This window comes from Myodes glareolus, chromosome 2 (assembly GCF_982192425.1).
Source record: "Myodes glareolus chromosome 2, mMyoGla1.1, whole genome shotgun sequence".
NCBI lineage: Eukaryota > Metazoa > Chordata > Mammalia > Rodentia > Cricetidae > Myodes > Myodes glareolus.
Genome location: NC_142027.1, coordinates 35932634 through 35958404, shown reverse-complemented (window position 1 = coordinate 35958404; position 25771 = coordinate 35932634). Strand labels below are relative to the sequence as shown.

Genomic DNA, 25771 nt, shown 5'->3' with positions numbered 1-25771 from the left:
GCCACTGAATCCCAAATAATGACAGTAAAAGCATCCCTAAAAAAGACCCTGGATTACTTCAGGAAAGAAGACAAATGGTATACCCAATTAGAGTCACCTGGTAGTCAGAGACCTGACAACTCTTCTTTTCCCAACAAGATGAGGTGTTCAGTGTTGGAAAACTTTTTCCAAAGACCTATAAGAAACCTTTTGTAGTGAGAAGTCCATGGCGGGGAAAAGAAGGCTCACTATTATAGAGTGTCCACAATGAAACCCTGTTCCAGGAAGAGTTCCCAATATGTATCAAAAAGAAAACAGTGACTCCTTTCTAGCCAAACCTCCAGTGAAAAAGTGATTTGGCTTCAACACCCAAAGAGTAACTTTGGTGTAGACTGCCACCCATATTGAGTGTCAAACACTGACCAATCAGGACCACCCTCACTTCCATAGCAAACACTGCATGGTGGAAACCCTAACTGAAGAGAACATACCTTCCAAATAAAAATTTCTACAGAGTGTTGTGACTATGTGTGATGAAACTAGAAATGGGACCACGAGAAGAGGAAAAGAGGTTTCAGAAATGCTTTAGAGAGAGGAGCTGGCAGTCAGGTGATTCTTTTATTGCTGCCCATGCCCACTTCTTCCTGGTGGAGTACTCAATAGATGTATTTTTCTACTCTGGCCTACAATGAGTGGATTCATTCACTCCCTTTCCAAACCCCACCACATCATCAACAATGGTAGTTCCAAAAATAAAATTTTATTAGTCTACCCTTTACCTCCAATTCAGCCATTACCATGGGTGCACTTAATGTCTATGAACATGAATCATCAAAAACTGCCTACAAGTTCCCAAATGCCCAACTCCAATTGCATTCGCTTCAGTTCCTCTTTCATCACCCACTTTAGGTCCAACATCACCCCAAAGTGCTCAGGCTCTGGCGTCTTTAGCATTAATATCCTGCTCTCTGACCACAACCCCCCATCCTTCCAGCTTGCCTGCATATTTTTACCCAGTTCCCACTCTAAAGTCATTGGCAAGATAGTCGGTGGTTACATGTGTGGGCCCTTAAATCAGGCTGCTTGGACCCACATCCTCCTTCAGTCACTTCCTAACTGGGTAAATGTGGGCAAAGGCCTCAATTTCCTCATCTAAAGGAAATGGAATTCTGCTCAACCCAGTGGATGCCCATAACTTGCCGCACATGCTTGCAAAGAGGGAACTAAGATCATTCAGAAGATGAAACGCAGTTAGAGCGCTGCACACAGTGGGTTCTGAATAAAGGTAACCTACTGCGTACTCATTCATTCCTGGTTTATTAATTTTCTCCTTATTTCTGACATAGTTAACCTAAAATCTGTGTTTTATTGTTTTCGTTTTCCCATATAACACAAAATAAATTTAATCAAATAACTCCTCTATCTGATAGCAAGACGTTGGAAAAATGATTGTAGTGGCATTTCATTTGTATTTTAATAAATAAAGCTCGCCTGAAGATCAGAGAGTAAAGCAGTCCCACTGGTCAGCCTTACAGACCAGGCAGTGGTAACTCACACCTTTAATCCCAGTAGCCACACTAGTTACCATAGAAACCACGTGGTGCATGCCTTTAATCCCAGCCCTAGAGAGGTATAAAACGGGAAGAGACAGCCCATTAGACACACTCTCATTCTGAGATTCCTGGAGGCAGGATTGCCATTTTCAGGCTGAGGTTGAGTTAAGAGTCAGTAGCTGGCTGCTTTGCTTCTCTGGTCTTCGGGTCAAACCCCAATAACTCTCTGAGTTTTTATTAATCATCCATCAAATAATGGAGAAATATTTCACTGCAACAATGAACACAGTCATAAATTGAATGTTTTCTGAAGCAACTGTGCTGTATCTATTGTTCAAGAGCCTTTTAATTGTCCATTACTAAACAATAGCTCTAAATAATAACCATGCATACTGCACTCTTCCACCATGTTATTCAAACATCCTCTATTGTCTCCTTTCTTTTTTATTAATTTTTACTGAGCTCTACATTTTTCTCTGCTCCCGTCCCTACCCCTCTCCTCCCCTTCAACCCTCTCCCAAGGTCCCCATGATCCCAGTTTACTCAGGAGATCTTGTCTTTTTCTACTTCCCATGTAGATTAGATCTATGTATGCCTCTCTTAAGGTCCTCATTGTGAAAAACTTATATATTTATGTTATACTGCTTTGAGACTTTTTCTACATGAATCATCTTTTTTCCACTGTATTTTCACACTCCTTTCTCATATTTTACCAGAGCTTTCAGAATACTTAGGGAGACAGCATAAATGGGAGCCTACAAGCAATATCTTTAGAAACTTAAAAATTATAAATTAATCTAGTGGAACCTTCTTATTCAACTCAAGGTGTGGCAACATCGGCCAGATTTATTATCATAGATAAAGTAACACCCATCCCCTGAATGATAAAAATGAAAATTATAAAACGAGGGTGTTTAAGACAATAGATACCAGTCAGTAAATGCTAGTTGTCCATGAAAGATGAAGTGAGCCACACAAACTTTTTGGTGTCCTGACCTGAGAGAGTTCTCAGAGAGGAATTCAGGAAAGAAGTCCCGAGTCTCCCTAAGGCGAGGGGTCAGAGCTTGGGGGTACACCTGCTCGTGATTCCATGGAACAATGACAGAGGGAATCAAAACTATGAAAGTCAGCAGAGGATCTCAAAAGTTACACAGAGAAAAAGTGTACATGTATGAGGAAGCTATCCAAGGCCAGGAGAAACCCCTGGGAACATTGCTGGCACTAACACATTATCAAGAAGGGGCCCTTTTCCCAACAGGCAGACTCACCAGTGATGCGGTGGGATGCTCAGGAAAGACTGTCTCAATAATGAGGAAAAATTAACCCTAGACTGGGTCAAATAACCCTGGAACAAGTCATACAAGAAAAAGCCAGAAGCAGCAGCCTAATTAATTTACTTTAATAAACTGAATTAATTTGTTGAAATAAACACTGGAATAAAGCTCAAGAATAATTATAGGGACTTAAAATTTCTTCTGAACTAGAAGGGTAAATTCTTACTAATGGAATCTGTTGATCAAACCTACCAACACTCAAGAACCATGCCAACATGAGAAGAGTAAATAAAACAGAACTGTGCTAGAATGAGCAACTTATGTTAGAATTATGTGACCTTTAAAATGTTTATAATTGTATTGTGAACTAGAGATAATAAAGATATAAAATATGTGCTCAAGTCTAATTTATAAAGATTAAAAATGTCATTAATGGGGTATTATCAATTATCAGTAGATGAAACATCATAGGAAAATATTAGCAAATTGGCAACATACTTAAGAAAATGTTAAAAATCAAAAAGGAAGATATTATAAATATTACACAGTACAAATTGACAGTATGAAACATTAAGAAATCTGAACACAAAAGTGTGAAAGAATATTTGTGAAACACCCCCAACCAACACCAGACTGCACACTCTTTTCAAAAGCAGAGTGTTTGCCAAAAAAAACCATAGTCGAGACATAAAATACGTCTCCAAAACTCATAAAAAAGTATATTATTTGACCACAATGGAAATAAATTAGAAATTAATAAAGATATCTGGAAAATCTTCAATTACTTAAAATATTGCACTTGTCTAAATAACCCATGAGTTAAAAAAGATATAAGGAAAATTAGAGAAACATTGTAAAAACCAATATGGCAGGAGGTCGATGCCAACCAAGAACTGCATCTTAAGTCTCTGTAGCTTGAAAGTGAGTAGAAAAGTTTGAATTCGGAGATTCTTAGTCATTCAGTAGACATCAGTCAGAATCCTTGCTAAAGGTATAGATGTGGCAGTCTGACAGATCATCTTAAAATCTGACCCTGGAAAAGCGCTCTATTTTTCCTGGCCTCAGAGCAGCACAGGCACACATACATTCAGCTCACTCCCATCATGAAACAAACACCACCAAAGCCTTCACACTCCTCAAACCCATTTTTGTTCCTGTTACATTCAGTGAACTTTTTGGAAACTGTTATCTACACTTGCTCTATCATCATTTCACAATTTGCCTTGATCCTCCGCCATCCACCAAAATCATTGCACATGCACCAACCACGGTCCCCTCATTCTCAGCTGCCATAAAGACTCAAGTATCTTGCTTTGCCGTCTTCTATGCCCATATTATAATCATATTATAATCACAGCCTGCCTCCTTAGGCGCCCATCATAGCCAATGTTCTCTTCCTTTCCCTGACCTGTTTATTCACCCTAACAACATCTGGCTTTCTGCGGCTGCTAGAATGAGTGTACCAGAACTCCCATTCCATCCCTGATCTAAACAAAAAAGAAACAAAAATAAAAACAATAAAGAGACAGCCCTGCAAAGTTGCGTTCATCCACTGTATCAGAGGTGCTCCAGTGTCCAGTCTCATAGTCTTGGTCAGCATCCACTGTTCAGAGATGCTCCAGTCTCAAGTCTCATATTGTTTTGTTAGTCACTTTTCCTCACTGCTACTTTACTCACATTCCTAAATGTCTATTTGGTCCTAAAACACATTTCTCCACAACAGTAAGAGTAATCATTACCCCCTAGCAGGGTACGTGGCATTGTTTTCCTTCAGTTCTTACTTACCTTTCTACTTTGCTTCTCATCTCATCCACATTCTCTATTTTTAGGTAACAGCCACCTAAGCTAGTCACCATTCCTCTGCCTGAGTTCTGTTTACAGGTGACAACTTCTTAATCCAGTCACCATTCTTTTGCCTGGGTTCTGATTACAGGTCACAGCCCCTTAACCCAGCCGCCATTCCTCTGCCTTATGCTTACAGGTGACAGCCACTTAACCCAGCCGCCATTCCTCTGCCTGGGTTCTATGCTTACAGGTGATAGTCACCTAATCCAGTCACCTGCCTCTAGTAGACAGGACTGTCTTGCAGTTCGCTAGCTGTCCAACTCCTCGACTTTCGAGATTCTCTTCATCATTTAAATGAATCGGTTAGGTCAGTATCACCTACTCTGTATCACATGCGTATTTAGAAAACACTAATAGCAACCTTTCCATAAGTGTTCATCATTCCCCTGATTTCACTATTTACCCCTACACGGTAAATAATATTCCTATTAGATTGGGACCAGAAAAGAACTATTACTATTACATATTCTAGAATGCTCTTAAAACTTAGTATCTAAGTTTCAATGACAACCTCTCGCATCAGTAGTTCAATAAGCCCCTCTCCTACTTGTCTACCAGTGATCAGGAGAATGGCTCTGCTTACTGGGGTCTCTGATCAGCCCAGGTCTCATTGGCAGGATGTCCTTCTTATCATGCACTTCCACGGCATGGGAGCAAATGTCATACAGAGTGAGGCACAGGAAAGAATTCATGACAAACAAGAGATAAAGTTATATCTACTGACAATCTCTAATGCCAGACAAATATTAATAAGCGCAACACACCTTAGAACTATAAAACTATGACTAGCTTCAGTGACTATGACAAAAAGTCTCTTTATTTTTTCCTTTAGTCTAGCACTTTTTGAGTATGAAGTTGCATTCAAATGAGTGTCCATTTGTTGAGTGAATACATGATGAAGACCTTTCCAGAATAAAAATACTGTAGGCCTAAGTCATTAGACGATACAATGTGGACACTTGAGGGGAAACCACCCTGAAGGAGAATTCACAAGGCTAATAGAATTTTCCCAAAAATTATAAAATAAGTTTACAATGTATCCTTTTTATTTGTAAATTTATATCTCAGTATGACATTGAATCAATGATAAATTGTTCATCAGGAGATCACCTGATTGGATCTCTTCCGTAAATGTGTATGGAACTTGAGAATGAACTCATTCAGTCTGTTTTCACATTCATAAATATATGTGGACCCTGAGAATGAACTCATTCAGTCTAATTTCTTATTCACAAATGAAAGATTAGTCTGTGAACTCATCTGCAAATTAGACTTTTCTGCAAAAATGTTTACCATATTATAAACTATAAAAGTCTTTATGTCTCTTTAAAATCTCAAGTGTGTATTTCACATAATCCTGTCATCCCTTATGTGTAACATACATGCTCAAATAAAAAATAAATTCTCATTAGTCAAGAAAAGAACTCAAAAAATGTTAAATTAAAGCCATTTCTTCCTAAGGGTGCTTTCTCAATTCCTTTGTCTTGAATGGTAGATATTGGGTGAAGACATTAGTGCATTAGTTACTCCATTAATTAATTAATTACCTTCCATATGTTAGTTTTAAATGTACATATTCTTAGATAGCCAAACAGGAAAGAGAGCATTAATGTGAGTGAAATAGTAAAAAAAAATAGAATTATAAAAAATTAACATATATCCAGATACTTGTTCCTTGAGTCAAAATACAAAACAAAACAAAACAAAACAAAACCTCTGGATCCATGTCAAGATGAGTGTATTAAAAGCAGTGTTATAAATTATCACAAAATGGAGATTAACAAAAATCTGAAGATTTTAATAGTTCATAAATGGGTACTTAGAACTTGGTTGCATAAGTAGATGATGGGCTTATAAAAAATGAATAGCAACTCCAAAGGATGTCTCCACTGATGTAATATTAATGATGTCCCATAGAATATGAGATTTTAAAATAATCAGCATTTTAAATGAACTCACTAGTTATTAAATTAAGTGGTTAATATGTTTTCATAGCTAATTAACCTTCTAATGGAGAAAGCTGGGAATCCTCATATCTAATGCTGATTTCTCTTGGATATAAATGATTAATGCACTGCATTTGACATGGGAAATGACTACATTATTAAATAATTTTCATTATCTAAAAAAGTTTATCATATACTTATTTTTAAAATAACTACCTAGACAAAGTTATCCCTTTGTAAGTTGCTCATCAACATATTGACCATGACCATCATCAAGTGGAGAAGTGAGGTTCAGGTGAACAGTTCTTTAACCTATATCTGAATTTTCTTCAATTAACAATAATTTTGGCAAAACACACAAAATAAATGTTTTTGAAGTCATCAATCTTCACTATTTGATTGAAGAGCTTTCTATAACTAGTAAGTGTGTAGTTTTCCATATTGGTTACTTTCCTATTGTGATAAAATACCATGAATTAAGATTTATTTGGTTGGTTGGGTGGTTGTTTGGTTGGTTGGTTGGTTGTTTGGTTGTTCGGTTGGTTGTTTGGCATGGGTTTTGCAGTTTGGGTGGGGCTTAGGGGCACACTGTGGTCTAAGTCTCTATGTAGTTTCTCGATGAGACTAAAAAGACTTTTCCACCTGTTTATAAGACTGTACTTACACAAAAGAATATAAATGTTTTCTGGAAATTTTTTAAGTGATTTTTAAAACCAAGTCATATTTTCTCTCTTCTTTTTCCATATATCTGTAATGTCAAATATTTTTGTCTTATTTAGATAACTTCATAATTCACAGTAAAATCCATGGTATGCATCTAGTGACTATTTATATGCCACTTAAAATAGAAAAGGAAATGTAAATAGTTTCCCCCATTTCTTCTGACTCCATGTGCACACCCTATGAGCTTTACGTGTTCTTTTGAAGTTTAAGTGAAGTAGGCAATACTCTGCTCACTGATAACATTTTGAAGCTGTCTGACCAATTATTGCATAAAGATGAGCGTTTCACTTAATAAAGCCTTACAGTAACACAATTTGTTACACCATAATTAAAGATGGACACATCTGTTCCATTTTAATTCAAACCCCTTTGAACATAATTACATAAAGCTGCAAGAAAAGAAATTCTCAGTCTTAAATATTTGCAATAGAAAAAAATCCATTCTGTCCACAGAGTCCACATGGTCAAAGGACAATTTGTAAAATGAAGTCAACTAGACGTCTCTACTTCTGTATCAAAGCATGCAATAAAGCTAAAGCCCCAGATTAAAGAACTCTCCCCTTCTGAAAGCCACAATTAGCTAAGGGAAAGGAGGTGAAGGGCAGAAAGTATTACTATTGCATTCCTTAGAGTTCTACCTTTATTGTTCTCTCAGCCCACAGATATATTTTGTAAAGCAAAGAACAAATATTAAAAATAAAAAAGAAAATAATCATAAGAGCTATTCAGCCTTAATGTGTTACTTGAATTTTCCTAATAAATATTAATGTTTATGTCATGTTGATTTTATAGAGGATTTCCAAAACAATAAGAGCCTTCTTATAGGAGACTACCTATCATAGCCAGAATATTTTGTAACTTAGTAAAATCTGATGTTTAATTAAAGAAAACAGAGGTTAAGGAAACACCATTTCAAAATGAATTCTAAAAATCCAATAGCTTGCATTGAATAGAAAGCCACGAACACAAACATCTCTGAAATGCAAGCCATTCCTCTGTTTTATTTACATCTCTGTATCCTGAAGATGGTTTAATGAGGAGATGCAATCAGTAGTAGCCAAGCCGTGAGAACTTGAAGGGAATGGGTGGCACTAAAATCTATATAAATATTTGCAGAGGCCAGGAAGAGCAGATGCTCCACTAATCCAGACAATGTGTGCACACTTGATTTTAAAATAAAATACAACAGTTGAAAGCCAAAATGCAATTAATCAGAGGAAATGCTTTAATCAGCATCTTCTAAATCTTTAAAACTGCTGAAAAGATTAAAGAACCTTAAATGAAATGAAAATAAAATATTTGAAAGGAAATCAGAATTAGTCTATTCTGATATTTTTTATTTCAGATGTGGATAGAGCATGGAATTAACATGCATTTCAAATTGCTGCCAACTAGTGAAATTTGCTGGGTTTAAGGCACTAGATAAATCACCTAAGACTTACTGTATAATTTACAACGTGGTAATGATAGCTTTCCCTTCACCATTAATTTATTATGGGAAATGTGTAGGCTTGCCATTGTTGCCTATAGATTTAAACACCTATCATCCTAACAATGTGAGACAATGTTTAAATAAGTATTGATTTCATATTAAAAGGCTACATGTATAGATTTTTATGTTTAAAATTTTGCATGTTAGGAATTAATATATTGAATCCATGTAGCTATCCAATTTGTTTTATATAAATCAAAACAAATGTGATTAGCTTCAAATTCTGGGCTCATCTTTTCTACACTCTAAGGTAATGTTTTCTGCCCAATATTTGATGAGCTGCTCAATATGACCCCATAATTAATGTTAAAGTTAGGAAATAAACAGAGAGTTTTAAAGCAATGTCTCAACAAAATAAAAAACACATGTTTTCATTGAAAAATTCAAATATATAAACTTTTAAATCTCAAAGCGTTTATCCTTTCCACAAATAAAAGTTTGTTGTTGATGAAAATTGTTTCATGTGTCTTACCAGAATATGATAAACAGATATGAAAAGGATGGTAACCCTGTTGGAGGAATGGGATTCTGTTAATTCAAAGAATACCTTCAAGTATAACTTGAAATTGGTTGCAACTCCTATTTCCCCCACTCAAAAAAAAATCACTATCTACTAAATTTCTACCTCAAAATTTTGAGTTTGTAGGACTAATAAAAATAAATCTTCCAAGTTTAATCCTGCAAAAACATTGCAGAAATTGTCCTTATGGAAATATCAGAAGCCAGAATTTCTTATTGTGTGCCATCCTGTAAAAAAAGTTAGTAATAGAAAAGAAAACTGATTGACCTAAGAGAGTTCTTCTAAAAGCTAGACTGGGGAAATAAAAGCTTCCATATAGCAATTTCTGTTATGTTCTGTCATAGGCTACAACAGTCTACCAATTGCTAATAAAATCAAAACAGACAAGATACACACAAACTTCATCTGAATGAAAATCTCTTCAAACCCAAAATAGCATAGTTTTGACAACCAGATTTAGCAATACCAAATCACTTACATGATTTTATGCAAACATCTACTTAACAAGAAATAATAAATAAAAGCTGAGAAAATAACAATTCTCATAGTATTTGTGGTAAATACATGAAGAGGTGAATTTGGATCCCCAGATAAAGCTACCCACCTACTATGCATGTGCGTGCATGCACACACACACACACACACACACACACACACACACACACACAAATAACAGATGTGGTGGGCCACACTTAAAATCTTAGCATCAAGATAGGCAGAGACAAGAGGATTTTTCAAGCTAATTGATAGACAACGTCATCAAAAAGGGACCTTCAGGTCTAGTGAGAGATTGCCTCCAAAGGTAATGTGGAGGGTGGCAGAGGAACACATACATACACACACACACACACACACACACACACACACACACACACACACACAAGAGAGACAGACAGACAGACAGAGGATAAGCAAAAACGCATCAGTGTATGAGTGATTACAAAACGATACATTGTTTTCAAACATACCTTCATACACTTAAATAAAAGATGATCGTCTCAAATATATGATTTCCAGAGAATGAGCATCATCTTCAGACTCTATTTTTCTTATAAATAGAGTGATGTGAGATTTCTCTCTGTATGCTACGATTACCACTGATTAATAAAGAAACTGCTTTGGACCTATAGCAAGACAGAACTTAGCTGGGGGAGGGGCAACTAAACTGAATGCTGGGAGAAAGTAGGAGGAGTCAGAGAGAAGTCATGTAGCCATGCTGGAGACAGATGCTGGCAACAGACGCCAGACTTACCATGTAAGCCACATGGCAATACACAGATTAGTGAAGATGATTTCATTTAAGATATGAGTTAGCAAAAAATAAGCTTAAGCTATTGGCCAAACAGTATTGCAAATCATGATTTCTGTGTGATTATCTCGGGGCTGAGAAGCCAGAAACAAACAAGAGGCCTCCATACAACAATAGAGTCAACTATGAAGACAATTAGGTCTTCATACATTGATGCCATAACTATTAAGTTTGGAAACAACTCAAGGTTGCCTGATTCCTACTCTGGTGCTGATGAGCTAAAAAGTTAAGACACCTTTTGCTTACTGATGATAATAGTGCAGATAGGTGAATTAAGTGCCTATGGAATATCAAGAGGTATGAAGTATTTGACATAGCTATTTTAGTCTTATCATTTCCTATCTGACAGTGGAGGAAACAGGTATTCATAGATGTCCCCTGAGATGCCTAGAGTCACAAGCAGCACATTGCAAAATAGAGATCTAGATTCGAAAAGCTCCCCTTGTCAGGTACTAGGGTTAGTCTGCATTGAAAGACTCCAAAGCAAGTATCTTGTTTACAGACAAGTGTCTTGTTTATACATCGTTCGCAATTTCTTTTATATTGTGTTATATCAATTATGGCTCAGATAAACATTTAATGTATATTTTACTACTTTATTTTTAAGAAAAACAATCTGTTTAGAAAAAATACCCCAATTATCTCTATTTTTAATGTAATTTTTTAATATAAAAGTATTGAGATAATTGGTTAATTTAGTTAAATATAAGTCACTTCATAGATTTCATAAATCTCCTATAGGTTTCTAAAGTTAATTGAAAAGTAAATATGCTTCCATATTATTGTTCTTTTTTAAAAATAATATGATGATGGGAGGTCCCGGGCAGCTCGCAGAGCAGCTGCTAGTGGCTGTGGGTCCCCGCAAGATCTCCAGGGTGGCAGCACCATGTGGCCGGGGGAGTCAGGGTCCCTGGGCGAGCGGCAGAGTCAGGCGGCTGGATGCGGTGGACGGCAGAGTAAATGGACATAAGGCTATACATAAAGCTAGACATTTATTACTTAAAGAAAGGGAGACATAGACAAACATAGAGAGAACAAAGACACATACACACGAGAGATAGAGATAGAGGTAGAGAGAGAGAGAGAGAGAGAGAGAGAGAGAGAGAGAGAGAGAGAGAAGATGGCAGCAAGGGAGGTCCGAAGTGGCTGGGGTGGGCGTGGTTAGTTCTTAAAGTGACCCAAATGAATAACACATATAAGCTTGCAAAATGAGAAGTGGTATGCATATAAGTTTTACAAAAGACTAACAAAACCTGATGCAATACACTAAATTTCTGATCTAGCACACATTGGTTCCAAAGGGTTAATTATAAAATTGGCAAAGTCTATAAGATGTAGTTTTTAATAGCTATGTATAGTGTATAGCAGTTAGGTAAGACAAAGGCTCATATAAATATATGTCATTGAGAGTCAGTTAAGAATACTAGCCTAAGATAAAGCTGCTCAGATAACACGAAGTATAGTAGCACGAAAGTTGTGGAAGTCACCAGTCATCATCTGATAAGATCGAGGCCCTCTCCATGAGGTGGAATCCATGTCTAACGCTGCTCAGGTGGCCAAGAACCTGAGACTGGATAGGCCATGGGTCTGGAGGAAAACTGAATACGACTGTCATACTAAAGAGACATAGTAATAAAATCACTCCTAGTGGCATCCTACTATAACAATAGATTGCTATTTTATTCGACATCAGAGAAGCTTCTTCTTGCAATACATGGGAATTAATACAGAGATCCATAGCTGGACAATGTGTGAGTGTGAGAGATCCTGGAATACTCATTCAGTCCTAAATGGGAAGTCTTTATCAACCCTTCCCCTTCCGAGCTCAGAGAACTCTGCAGAAAAGGAAACATAAAGATTGTTCAAGCCAGAGGACATGAATGACACCAAGAAAACAGTGTCTTCCTGACACACCAAGACCGATGCACATAAGAACTTGTAGACTATGGTAGCATGTACAGGATCAAAACAAACAAGACAGATGGCTTCCAGCGCTGAGAGGGGAAGTAGACACAAGCTCCCACCCCTAGCCAAGAAGCCATCTCCAACTGACAACAACTTGTGACGAAAAAATATTAGTTTTCTGTAATGAACTCTCCCCTGGGTACACAGACCACACTTAATGGTAGGTAGGCCTCATGCTCAGCAGCAGATGGCCAACATAAGACGAACTCAAAGGTCTTTTTCTAGACTGTTTTTCTCATATTACTTTGTTTGGGTATTTTTTTAATCTTTTTTTTTAACTGGTCTTCTGTTTATTATATATTATTGTTTTCCAATTTGTATTTTATGGGTGTGTGGGTGTGTGGGTGTGTGTGTGTGTGTATTTCTCATGCTTTTTTATTTTTCCTGGTTTGTTTGGTTTTTGTCTGTTTTCGAAAGAAAGAAAATGTAGAGTTGAACAGGTAGGGTGGTGGTAGGCTCTACGAGAAGACCAAGGAAGGAAAGCTATGGTCAGAATAAGTTGTATGAGAAAAACCTATTTTCAATTAAAAACAAAAAACAGGAAGTTGCTGCAGTCTCTTAAATTTCATTAGCCTTTCAAGCTCAAGGGAAACCACCAAAGCCTAATCATACTAAGCCTGGTGACGGGCACTTGAGTTTATAAGACATAAAGAACCCTCCACAAATCCCAACTGGACCAATAACTTCTTCTCACAGTAACACTGAGACCATAGGGAAACACAGGGACGTGATCTTGGTGCTCACATGTGTGTCATTCTGAAGAATAAAGTGGGCTTTCAAGTAACAACTATTCTTCAAGTATGACAATCAATCACCATAAATCACAAGTCAGTTGATTTCTAGTAGTCTCTTCTTAGAAAACACACAATTTTAACAAAACAGAAGAAAAGCACACACATCAGAGGCAGTATTAGCCAGTTTTCCTTCCTAGATATTTCTCTTCTCCACATCTTAGCCCATTTAATCATACTCCTAAGTACTGCTTCACACTTCACAGCAGGCAATTAAGATTCTCTAAGTATTCAGAACATACATCTGTGTACCCATTTCTTGTGAAACAAAAAAAAATACTTAACTGTAATTCATACTCTCAAAGAGTTGTAATTACAACTCTAAACCTCTTGAACCCAAGTGCTTCTGTGGCGCATTTGAGATACAATATTCCATCCAGCAAATTGAAAACCTTTCAATGCCCTCACAAATAACAGAATGTATATTCATTTCTTCAAGTTCAATGTATATCTAAATATATCTGCTTTATATTTCAAGACAGAAAATGGTGAGTGAAGACAGTTACAACAATGGCCCAAAAGATCAAAAAGAAAGGAACAAAAAAATACTTCAATAGATCAAAATAAAGTGTTTCTCCACATAGAAAAATAACCATAAGTTCTCACCCCATAACTGGGAGCTGTTCTGGTTGACATTCCTTTCAACCAAGAATTATATGGTTGCCAATTTCACAGATTTACAAAGAGTACTAAATGAATACTGAAAATAGTTTAAGTGTGGGTGATTCAGAATTTCCTGCAATACTTTATTCTGCCCTGCTCTTTATCTTTACACATATATCAGTTCTCATTGTACACTCTTTATATAGAGTGCATCAGGAATGGGCACAGTTTTGTACATATTTGAAAGTCTTCCTTTAATATCTGTGGGAAATTTGTTCAAAGATTGTCCTAGGTATAAAATCCACAAATTCCAGTCTTTTATATAAAATAGTGCAGCATTTGAATACAACCCAGGCACATCCTCCCATCTACAGTAACACATTTGTAGATTATGCATCATACCTCATAGCACATAAATGTTATATTGATGGTTATTTCACAGTATTGGTAAAGGAATTTTTAAAAAAATTGCCTGTGTTTATTCAGAACAGGAACAATTTTTCAAAAATCTTGGTCTATGCTTAGGTAAAGCGCAGATGTCATGGAGATGTGACAGGATATTAATAAACCCACTTTTAGTCTGCCTAATGAGAACTTATCTCTTAATCACAAAAGCAGAGACCTGAACCAAGGATTATTCACTGACCGGCCTTCAGTACATTCAGGACAGCAAGATAAATAAAACCCTCACATATGAACAAACACATAAAAACTCAATGTTTCAGAACAGAGACATAGTTAACGTGAAACATTCTTGATAGATACAGACATGTTGTTGGAAACTTACCACACTGTAGCTGCTGAATGGTTCTTTTCATCCCTGTAGCTGTGGGTGACCCTAGGATCTTCATTTAATATTCACCAGTGATGATACCTGTGTCTGGGGTCTCCATTACCCCATTGCTTTTGTACTTTCTGTCAAGGGAGCCTTCTTGTCTACCCTCCCTGATGGTAGATGAGGGGGTGGAGTGTGAGCAAGAGGTTGTTTTCACTCCTACCCTAGGTATACTTCACAATGGGAAATGAGTTCCAGAATGTTGAGTTAGACATTGGAATGTATGTTCTCGTGGAAATAAAATCCTAGGTAACTGAATTGTCTCAGACAATGAGTGATGTAATCAAGACAGGTTATAATAGTTGGTAAATCAGGATAAACAACTTCTAATCACAATTGGTCTTATTGAAAAATGAATAACTAGGTTTAAAACAACTATAAGAATAGTTTTTGAGAAAAATCATACCCATTATTTGAGAAATATCTATACATTAAAAATGAATAAATTAAATTACTATGTAACAAAATCTTTAAATTTTACATAACTTTAGTGAGCATACTTTTCAGCTATTATAATGAAAAATGATCAAGTCATGAACAGCAAAGGCAAGATGATATAAATAATATATGAAATATTAAGTCCCTAATCTGGTTAAATAATTTTTAACTTCGGTTCAACTGACCATTTCAGTTTTTGTTTGGACTTTTTGTTCACAGACCTGATGGCATTGGACAGTACTCTTTACCACATATCTTGCCTTTGCTTAACTCCCTAGTGTATTATAGTAACATAATAATAACACATTAACAAAAATTTTTCTCATTGTTCACGTTATTCTCATTATTCACTACTTTATTTTTTCTGCTTAAACAAGGGAGAATTCCTTAAGAAATTTGTCTTTATTTATTTCCAATTCCTATCTCCTTATTCTCTCCTAAATCAACTCTGAATAAGCTGTAAGTCCAATATTCTACCACGTCTGTCAAGTTTTTTTTTTTTTTATTCCAGATTTCTCAGTTCAATAGTCTGCCACTGACCCTGACTTCCAGCAATGTTTGGCACAGTTTGTCACATTATTCCTTTCCAGGACACGTTCCCAGTTCTTGACTATACTTCTAAAATTCTATCACTTCTACTTAATTCCTCAGGTATTCTATGATTTTCTCTGATTCCATGACATACTTTAGCATATTAAAGTTGTTGTTCCCTCGTCCTGTGATGTCTATTGTTTCTGACAGTAGATCAGTGATTTTCTCAATCATCTTTTCCCAGTAGGTAATAGCCATTTTTCTCTTGATACATACAAGGTCTTCCTTCGCTGTTGTCTTTTTGGAAATTTGTGATTAAAAGTCAAACAGAGTTTGATTTCTGTCTAAATTGGTCTGTGTGTGCTTAACCTTTTTGCTGATAATATTAAGTATTACACCAAATTGAAGATGTGTTCATTCAATTTTTTCATTTAATTTTTCTGCCTTGTACTCCTATGCAGTTTTATCAGATCTTTGGGATTTTGCATAGAATATTAAATCTGTTAAAATTTCTGAATCCTTACTTTCTTGCTTTATCATACTCAAAAATGCTTATTATAATTTTTCAAGGTCCCTAGTTCCTTCACTATCATTCTACTATTAATGTATCCATTGTTTTCTTCAATTCAGTTGCATCTACTTAGATATAAAATTTCCATCTTCTTCTTTTCCATATTTTCTTGTTTTCTATTGAAATCATTCATGTTAGCAGTTAAAAACATTTTTCACAGTGATTACAATTAAAATAAAGACTTTTAATCCTTTTGAGCTGGTTCTGAAATGTGAGTTATGTTAAAATGGTTTTGTTTTCCTGATTCTTCATTAAGATTATCATTAAAGGATCTCTGATTATCTCCTGACTGCCATAAATGTGATGTAGTAGAGATTTTATATATGATTTTTTCAAGCATCAGTTATTGGTTTATCAGACAGTTCTTTTAACTGGACTCAGACTGTAAGCCCTGTTTCTCCAAAAGTAGTTCAAAGGTTAATGGACCTCTGCCCCAGCTGAAGATGGTCACTAATATTAATGGACCAAATGTTAGTCACAAATTTGGTAGCATCTATATGCAGAGACCAGTTCACTGTTCCTCTGCTTCTCTGTTTCCCACATCACTGTTTGTAACCTGCAGTGACCCGTAATTCTGTCTTCTGAATCTTCAGACTAGAATTATTAAAATTTTTCTGTTAGAATTTTAGACACATTTTGAAGAAACTCCTAAAGATAGTATACAGGCAAGCAGTTTCAAAAAATGATCAATTGACACATGGGAGTTACTTCCTATATAGTTCAATTTTCCTCCATAGTCTGGCAAGTATATTAATTTGTCATGGTTTTTTAAGAAGCTCCTTTTGTTTTCTAGTCTAAAATTTACAGTCGTCACTTGCAACATGATATTCTATCGCATGCTTGTCCAAACATAGTAAAGACGAACCCATGCTCAACTCAGCCCTTGGCTTTGCATAACGTATCAATGCCAGAACATCCTTGAACTCATCTTCTCATTAAAGATATATTAGACTTATAGCACTGCATGCTCAACAGCCAGTTAGATGCAAAATAGGCATCTGAAATTAAATGTGCCCAACTCACTGCTTTCTTCATCATTCCTGAGAGCCTTCTTCATCTCCATGGGATACAGCTTCATTCTCCTAGTCACTCAGAAAAGAAAACCTGTCCTCATGAGAGATATCTACAGTAGACAAATCTCAGAAGTCCCAGAGATTGTCTCCTCGATTTCTGGAAAGCAAAGCATCCAGTATGGGTTTCTATCAATGTCTTACCCACCTGCTGTGGAAAAAAAAGAACAGGTGAAACTATGTCAATAGTTGCTATGCTATACTAGTAGGAGAATAAACACAAAGAGGTGTATATGCCGTTAACACAGATGAAATTTCATACTTTTGTCATCTGAAGTTGTTTAAACCTGCAGACATGGAAAGTACCAATACAAAGGGCTAATATTTTATGCAACATTTAAAATAATACATACTGCAGAGCAAGTGATCAATTAAATACTTTCAAAGAAGAAATATATATAATATGTATTTAACTATATATAAACTTAATATATAATAAATATTAAATATATTCTTTTCTAATATATATTAAAATAAGCAGTAATTTCCCTGAGAACATTTTGATTCAGTTTTCTGGATGATAAATACACTAGTACTTACCGGTCATGATTTTTGTCTATTTTCACCTGGTGCTAGGGGCCCAGCTCCACCGTTGCTATGGCCAGTGTATGGCAGAGTTTCAAGTGGCAGGACCTGATGGAAATCTCCAATTTGGATTCTCTCTCCGCCTTATGTTTGTAGACCCAACTGTAAGCAAGCTTATCTGCCTGCCTCCTATCCTTGGAGCTCAGTTTAATCATTCAGAGATTATCTGGGCAGAAGCAGCGAGCGTTCAAAACCAGATAAAAAAGATTCCTCCTGCCTAAACGTAGAGCTTTGAAATTTAAAATTAAAGAACTACTGCGTTCTATTTTTCCTTTTTAAGTCCCCCACCTGGTGCTGTTGTCAGTTCTCATTATACAGTGAATAACCAATTTTTAGATACCTCAAATGGAGAGAAGGGGGTTTGAAGACTCAAAAATTAAGAAAATTAACGAAGCTTAAATGTAGCAGCATCAGTATAGGGGACAGAGGTGTAAGAGAGACTTCAGCAAATGCTTCCAAATGTTCACAAAATTCAGCTCTATTATTGACACAACTTACAACTGACAGTGTTTTGTTTTAATAAAAATCATGTAACAAAAAAGTTTTAAAAATTAAAACATACAATTCCTCTTTTCTCATGAGGTGGATCTCCACAGCAATATGGAACTTACCCAGTCTTTTGAAGAAAGTAAGGATCTAGCCATCTGACCTACTGACTCTGAAGGTCTGATGAACTAAGAAAAATCAATCAAAATGAGCTAAGAGTGTGAATGACTTCCTGTCTGCTCCCAGGGATGGCATAGAGACTTGGGAACACACAGAGAAGGAAGAAAAAGAATTATCGCTCTTCGACATAAAGTGCTGGGAAACAACCAGCGCTAGCATCGTGTAAAGCCAAAATCTAAATGAAGAAATTCTTAGCCTTAATGAAGGTCGTGTGTAAACATACAGAGAATTCCACACCCGTTTTTAAAAGGAAACTTGGGAAATTAACTTCCACACGTGATTAACTTTGAGCTTTTCAGAGGAAGGCAACTGGCTATATTCAAAGTAATATTATTTAAAACTTAGTTTCTTTTGTAATTAATGAAGCAATTGAAAGTGATTTCCTTTTTATTGCAGGGGTTTAAATTTAAAAAAAAAAAATAAGTCCTTAGGATATTTGTATAGACTTTCCATTTGCCAAGATCAGTCTCCCAGGCCCAAGGCTGTGCCTCAGCTAGAATTGAACTTCCTCAGAAAGCCTTCAAGAACACTCTGAAGAGACGGTCCAGTCAGCCTCACTGCTCTCTGTCACCGTCTCCACGGTCTATATAATTTGAAGTTATGCATTTGCTTGTGTATTATAATCATTTACATTTTGAACAGATTATAAACCATGAAACATGCTATGACTCTATTTTAGAATATTTGAGGATTAGTCCCTCAAAGTTTAGAGCCTTGACGGACTTCATCCAGAACCCTCCAGAGATACCACAGGCATGACTGCTCAAGTCCCTTACGTGAAATAGTATAATATTTGCACATCATCTGGGCAATACAAAGGGCTGATATTTTATATAACATTTAAAATAATGCACACTGCAGAGCAAGTGATCAGTTAAATACTTTAAAATAAGCAATACACATATTAAAATAAGCAGTAATTTCCCTGAGAACATTTTGACTGACATTTCTGGATAATAAATGCATAAGCATTTACCTGTCAGAATTTCTTCTATTTTTACCAGTTCCACTGTTGCTATGACCACTGGATGATTCAGTCCTGGTCAACTCCAAACAGCACAGTCAGTGAAAATTGAGTCCATAGGCTTAGAGACAGTTTATCAACGAGCAACAATAAAATATGTAGTACTCACCATGAAGAAATTAACAGGCCCAGCAAGTTCTCATAGACAACTTACATTGATTTTTTTCAGAACACTTGTGATTGCCCAGACATAAGATATGTCTGTAATTGACAAAGAAGTATAATACTTGCAAAGATAACAGTGTCCATTTTGTTTGTATTACTACGTAGAAGACAACACAAAGACAGATGTCAGAGCATCACACCTGGGTCAGAGGGGTCAGCAACGTTTGTGCCAAATCAGCCACTGTAATTTGCAGGTACTAAGAAAACATTTCTCAGTGTCATTGTCAATGGCTTTTCAGAAAGACCCCGTGCCAGCCACATTCAGAGAATCCAGCCACATTCAGAGAATCCGACCACATTCAGAGAATCTGGTTGGATCACGTGCTCGTTCAGTCCCAGTCCAACTGGCCTTGGTGAACTCTCATTAGATCAGTCCCCTTGTATCAGTGGTGAACGCACTCCTCACAGTCCTGCCTTTCTTGTTCATGTTCTCCCTCCTTCTCCTCCTCATTTGGACCTTGGGGGCTCAGTCCAGTGCTCCAATGTGGGTCTCTGTCTCAATCTCCATCCATCAACGGGTGAAGGTTCCCTCTGGTCTTGCCTTCTTTGCTCACGTTCTCTTTCCTTCTGCTTCTCGTTTGGACCTAGGGAGTTAAGTCCAGTGTTCCAATGTGGCTCTCTGTCTCTATCTCCATCCATCGCCAGAGGAAGGTTCTATGGTGATATGCAAAATATTCATCAGTGTAGTTATGGGCCAAGGTCGGTTCAGGACACTGGGACTTGTTTCCTCTGCATATAGTGGATTTTTGGGATCCAGTCTGTTTGGATGCTCACCTTCCTGGACCTGGAGGGAGGGGGGAGGAACTTGAACTTCCCACAGGGCAGGAAGCCCTGACTGCTCTTGGGGATGGAGAGGGAGGAGGAGAGGGAGGAGGAGAGGGAGTGGGGGGAGTGGGAGGGTGTTGGGAGGAGGGGCGGAAATGGAAACTTTTATAAATTAATAAACTTTTATAAAAAAAAAAAGAAAGGAAGGAAAACATTTCTCAACCATCAGCATTTTCCCCATGTAACATCTGGATGGACAATAGCATCTTTAAATGGAATATGCAATACTAATATTCTTTATCAGTTTCTTGTGATGGAAAATAAGCATAAACCTTTGGTATAAGGAAACAGTGAGCATTGCAGACCATGTAGTCTCTGCTACAGTGACTTCTTGCTGTCATGTACTCTACTATAAAAACACCCCTGAACCTTATAGAAATGAATGAGGAGGTGTCTGCTTCAGCGTGAGTAGAAAAGGAAACAGTGGGAATGGCATGTTGGCACACGCCTGTAGCTTAGAATCCTAGTGGTCAGGAAGCTGAGATAGTAGGAATATGAATTTAAGTCCAGCATAGACTACATATTGACATCTAGGCTATACCAGTTTTTAGAAGCACACAACAACCAAACTGATTTGGCCTGAGAGAGTCAGTGTGCTAGTCTCTTATAATAATAATAAACAGAATTAGAGTCAAGTCTTATTTACAATACTTATCATTTTCATGGAGTAAATGTTCCCAACATTGTTGACTTCAAACTACTTAGCAACACAACAGTTAAAGCACATGATTAAACTTTTCCTATCTTTTTTCTCAGTAGCACAGACACTGAGAGAAACAGTTAATAAATGGGACCTCCTAAAACTGAGAAGCTTCTGTAAAGCAAAGGACACGGTCAACAAGACAAAACAGCAGCCTACAGAATGGGAAAAGGTCTTCACCAACCCCACATCTGACAGAGGCCTGATCTCCAAAATATACAAAGAACTCAAGAAACTAGACAACAAACTACCAATTAAAAAATGGGGTACAGATCTAAACAGAGAATTCTGAACAGAAGAATCTCAAATGACTGAAAGACACTTAAGGAAATGTTCAACATCCTTAGCCATCAGAGAAATGCAAATCAAAACAATTCTGAGATACCATCTTATAATGATCAGAATGGCTAAGATCAAAAACACTGATGGCAGCTTATGCTGAAGAGGTACTAGAGTATCCCATTGCTACTGGAATACAAACTTGTACAGCAACTATGAAAATCACTATGGCGATTTCTCAGAAAACTATGATTCAATCTACCTCAAGACCCAGTAATACCACGTTTGGGCATATACCCAAAGGAGACACACTTATACCACAAGGACATTTACTCAACTCTGTTCCATAGCAGCATTATTTGTAATAGCCAGAACCTGGAAACCTAGAGGCCACTCAACACAAGAATGGGTATAGAAAATAGGGTAAATTTACATAGTGAAGTACTACTCAGCAGTAAAAAACAATGACATCTTGAAATTTGTAGGCACATGGACAAAACTAGAAAAAAAAATCCTGAGTGAGATAACCCAAACCCAGAAAGACAAATACAGCATGTACTCACTCATAAGTGGATATCAGACATAAAACAAAAAATAACCAGCCTATACTCTACAACTCCAGAGAAGTTGGAACCCTCATTCGGAAATAGATAAAGTAGATGCAGAAATCCACAACTAACCAATGGACTGAGCTTCCAGAGTACAACTGAAGAAAGGGAGGAGCGATAATATAAAGAAAGGGATCAAAACTATGATGGGGAAACCCAGAGGTTCAGCTGACCAGAGCTAGTGAGAGCTGACTGACTAAAGACTGACAGCTGGGGAACCTGCATAGGACTGAACTAGGCCCCCTGAATGAAGGTGACAATGGTGTGGCTTGGGCATTATGTGGAGGCACTGCCAGTGAGACCAGGATCTAACTGAAATACATAAACTGGCTTTGTTTATGTTTCCATTCTCTATGGAAAGATACCTTGCTCAACACATGGAGGCGGGGCGGGGGGGAGATTGGTTCTGCCTCAAGGAGATAATGGGACAGACTTCCCAAGGGAAGAGGTGTCAGGAGCTGGGAGGAGGAACTGGAATTGGTATGAAATAAATAAATAAATAAATAAATAAATAAATAAATAAATAAATAAATGTATGTCTCTGGGACATTAAATAGCCTGTGGGAGTGGCCTTGATCCTCCCTGGGGAGGTGTCACCATTTGGCTGGCTTTCTCAGAAGTGGAGTCTGAACTGAGGCAAATACCAGGGGAAGGGCTTGAAATGGAGCTTTCCACTCAACATTCCCAAATGAATGCCAGGAGCTAGGGTGAAGCCCCCAGCCAAACATTAAGATAATAAAGAAAAGCATTACAAATGATGAATTTCTATTTCTGGACTATGTAACCATTAAGATGGAGATTATTTTTTAAATCACATAGAAAGAGGTATGCTATCCTGGGATCAGTACACAGATTTGCTACACAGAATAATAGCTAAGAATTGCTTTACGACATTCTATTTCTCTTTTAAAATATTTTTACTTATTCTACAAGAATTTTATATATGTATATATTTTGATCACATCTACTCACATTTCTGTCCCCAAACTTATCTTTTAAAAAAAAATAACCTATTGAGCCCAATTCGTGTTGCCCATAAGTGCCTGTGTGGCTTCCCAAGAGCTACTCCTTCAATAAACTGGCTGAACCCACCCCAGAAGCCACTAACTGCCAGTAACTCCTCAGCAGGGGAGCCCCTTGTTCTCCCTGCAGGAATGTGCTTCGGCTTGTCTTGTAAAGGCAAAGCTGCTTTCCTTGAGGTCATGAGTAGTGCAAGGTCCTTTCAAGTCTAGAAGATACCATTCCCAGCATGAGTCCCAGCATCTGGCTCTTAGAGCCTTCCCATTTCCTTCCCTAAGCTGTTCTCTGAGATTTGGGAGCTGCAGGTGCAATGCAGTTCTCACATTTAGCACTGAGTCCTCTACCATCACAAACTTCTTTCTTCACTTTGAACAGTCGGGAGTCTCTGTGTTAACCACTGCCCACTGTAAAAGAAGATTTTTCTAATGAGGGATAGTAGCTGCACCAGTCTATGAGAATGAAGGTAACATATGGAGAAGGTAATTAGAAATCATGCCCATTTAGGAAATAACAGTTATAGGTTTTTCTGTAGGGCATATGACCTTCCAGTTACAGATTTTTGGGCAGGTTTACAATACCATGGTTGAGTATCATCAGGTGGAGGAGACTTTAATTCAAATTAGAAAGTGGGTTGTTATTCCTATACATTTTATGGTATTATTGATGCAATGTGTGAATCTTGCAATTAGTCATTATAGTTAACAATGGTCATTGCTGGATAAGATTATTGACTACTTTTCTTCCCCAGCTATCTAGATAACACCTTCCAACACTACGAAGAGTAGCCTCTAGGTATCAGATTGATTTCTCAGTGTCCTGTGATGCAAATGTGTGGTGCTTTCAGCAATAAGGTCTCACCATCAACTTCTAGCGGGTCACCAAGGGCAATAGTACTTACTAGTCTTGTAAATCAGCTTTTCTCATTTTAAAAAATATTTATTTTATGTGTATGCATGTATGCCACATGTGTACATGGTGCACACAGAGGCCAGAGAACAGAATAAGGTCTCCTGGACCTGGAATTATAAACAGTTGATGTAATGGTCTGTCCTGTCCCTTTAAGAGACAAGCCCTGCCCACTCCCTCCCCCATCCATCTCCGAGGCAGGCTACTTCTGACCTGAGCTCTCTTCAGTTCCATCTCTCTCCCAAAGAAGCAGCTTCTGCTTAGCTCCCTTCTCCCCACCCCGTCTCTGTCTCTCCGTTTCTCTCTCTCTTTCTCCCTCTCTCTTTCTCCGCCTCTCTGCTCTTGCCCTTTCTGCCCCTCTCTCCTTCCTTTCCATAACCCACTAAATAGATACCCAACCTCACTCTGCATGGCGTGCCTATCTGTCTCAGTCTCTCCACCACCATGCGGCTCTGTGCCTAGAAGCAGCTGGTCCTCATGGCCCACAGGCCACTCTGGAGCTTCCTGCCTGGGACCCAGCTTCCTTTGTGGCCCACAATGGTCTTAGCACCCACTGCCCTCTGCCGCTCAGGGACCTGCTGTGTGGTCTCAAGGCTCGCTTCCATCTGCCGCCACTTGGGGACCTGCAGCATTTCTGTCACTGCAACCCCCAGGTTTTGTTCTTTTATGATAAATACGATGATGGAAAGTCCCGGGCGGCTCACGGAGTACGGCAAGGATGGCTGTGAGTCCCTGTAGTGCCATGCGGCCGGGGAGTCAGGCCGACAGTTACGGTGGATAAAAGGCTCATAGGACATAGTATTATTTAAAGAAGAGGGAGACATTTATTGCTTAAAGGAGAGAAAACAGAGAGAAAACAAAGACACAGGTACATACGAGATGAAACAAACACACATATGCACACACACGCATCCACACACACACACATACACACCAGAGAGACAGAGAGGAAGATGGCGGCGAGGAGAGGGGTCAAAAGTGGCTGGATGGGCGTGGTTAGCTCTTAAAGTGAGCCAATGGAATAACATTCCCGGATCCTTTTTATAATAAAAAGTAGAAGGTTAGACATTACAGGTTGAAGGAATTGGGGTGGCGAATTCTCAAGACTGCTTCCAGCTGATTTGTGGGCGTCGTCTTTGGGGGGGTGTGGGGGTGAGAAAGATCCGAGAGAAGCTGGGTGCTGGTCATGTCTTGGCACAGCTGGTCTCTGTTTCCGACAGGACAGGTGTCTGTGGCATGGAAATGTCTGGTGTCTCTTGTACCTGGTTAGGGTACTGGCAGAACAGAGAACAAAGTTAAATTGAGGAAAAAAATTTTTAGGACCAGGGAATTGAGGGGTTTGTATCTGACCTGTTTATGGTGGGTTTTTTAATTTGGCTCCCTGGAACTTATAAGAAAAACAGAAGTTTTAGACATATATATTGTATTAAGAACTCCTTGGGTTTGTAAAAACAAAAATTATAATGAAAAGTATTTTTATTTGGTGAGACAACCTGGCAAAACCTCTCAGCTATCCGACTGTCAGAGATCTTTGAGAAGGATAAGATT

The 25771-nt window shown here is 37.7% G+C and overlaps 1 protein-coding gene across 1 annotated transcript in view; it reads right to left on the bottom strand.

Annotated features, from left to right (window-relative positions):
* Positions 1 to 15002, bottom strand: part of Csnk2a2ip (casein kinase 2 subunit alpha' interacting protein) — a 104485-nt gene extending 89483 nt beyond the window's left edge. Inside the window, exon 1 of the mRNA XM_048422613.2 lies at positions 14788 to 15002. The gene's annotated coding sequence lies outside the window, so the exon portion shown is untranslated. The remainder of the gene's footprint in view (positions 1 to 14787) is intronic.
* Between the last annotated feature and the right edge of the window lie 10769 nt (positions 15003 to 25771).